We start from the raw sequence: 1,767 nt of genomic DNA, 5'->3' as shown, positions 1-1,767 counted from the left end.
GTCTGGTCCTCGAGATGCTTGCTAGATATGTCTGCATCTTGGGTAGATTCAATTTAGGAGCTGTAGATGAGTGAGACTATGCAGTGATTATCTTTCTGTGATTGGGTGAGTTCAATGAGATTGAGCTGTTCCAGTTTCGACCATTTTTCTTCAAATTTCATTGTATCGTTTTTCCTTACTGCTATGTTTAATTCCATTGTGTAGATATACCACATCTTAGTCATCCATTTGTCTAATGATGGACATCTGGGTTGATTCCAGATTCTTATCTGTTATGAATTGAGCAGCTATAAGCATGGTTGTGCAAATCTCTCTGAATAGAGGCATGGAGCTTTTAGAGTATATGCCCAGTAAGAGAATAACTGGATCTGTTGGTAACTCTATAGTCAAATTTTTTAGGAGTCTCCATATTGCTTTCCACAGTGGTTGTACCATCTTACATTCCCACCAACAGTGGATGAGGGTTCCTATTTCTCCACATCCTAGCAATAATTTATTTTCATTTGATATGTTAATGTTTTGCTATCCTTACTGGGATAAGGTGGAATCTCATAGTTGTTTTAATTTGAATTTCCCTGATGATTAGGGATGATGAACATTTTCTTAAGTGTGTGTTTGCCATTTGTATTTCTTCCTCTGAGAACTGTCTGTCCAGTTCTTTTCCCCATTTTGTGAGTGGGTTGTTTGACTTTTTATTGTTTAGGTTTTTGAATTCTTTGTAGATTCTAGAGATTAGACCTCTGTCAGTTGGATATTCAGCAAATATTTTCTCCCATTCTGTGGGGAATCTATTGTATATTTGTCTGTGAAGAAGCTTTTCAGCTTCATGTGATCCCATTGGTTGAGTGATTGTTTAAGATCCTGTCACATTGTTGAAAATATTAATCAGCTTCAAGAGTTGTCTGATAGAGTATTTAGTGTTTTCCTTTACTATTTGTATCCTTTTCTTTCTTACTCTTCAGTATTTAATGATTTTCCTTGTAAAAGTCTTTCATCTACTCAGCTAGACTATTGCTAGACATTTTATTATTTTGGAGACTATTGAAAACAGGAATGTTTTACTATTGTCTTTCTCATTAAGGCCACTATTGATGTATAAAAAGCCAATAACTTTTGTATGTTGATATTGTATCCTGATACTTTGCTGACTTTTTGTCAGATTTAAGAATATTTTAGGCCGGGCGTGGTGGCGCACGCCTTTAATCCCAGCACTCAGGAGGCAAAGATAGGAGGATTGCCATGAGTTCAAGGCCACCCTGAGATGACAGAGTTAATTCCAGGTCAGCCTGGACCAGAGTGAGATTCTACCTTGAAAAACCAAAAAAAAAAAAAGAATTTTTTAGAAGAATATTTATGATTTCCTAAGAATAGAATTGTATCATTTACTACTAGAGATAAAATGAATTTATTATTTCCTTTTTTATATCCTTTAATTTTTGTCTCTTACCACACTGCTCTAAGATTTCAAGTGCTATATTTAATAAGATTGGAGATTGGATACCCTTGTCTTGATCCTGACTTTACAGGAAATCTTTGTAAATTTTCCTATTAAATATGATGTTGGCTAAGTCTGTCACATAGTCTTTAGTTTGTTGAGCTTTTAAGTATTTTATTTATTTATTTGAGAGAGAGAGAGAGAGAGAGAGAGAGAGAGAGAGAGAGAAAGAAAATGGGTGCACCAGAGCCTCTAGCCACTGCAAACGAACTCCAGATGCATACACCCCCTTGTGCATCTGGATTACATAAGTACTGTGGAATGGAACCTTG

This window comes from Jaculus jaculus, chromosome 1 (genome assembly GCF_020740685.1).
Source record: "Jaculus jaculus isolate mJacJac1 chromosome 1, mJacJac1.mat.Y.cur, whole genome shotgun sequence".
Classification (NCBI taxonomy): domain Eukaryota; kingdom Metazoa; phylum Chordata; class Mammalia; order Rodentia; family Dipodidae; genus Jaculus; species Jaculus jaculus.
Note: the sequence above shows the minus strand (reverse complement) of the source record.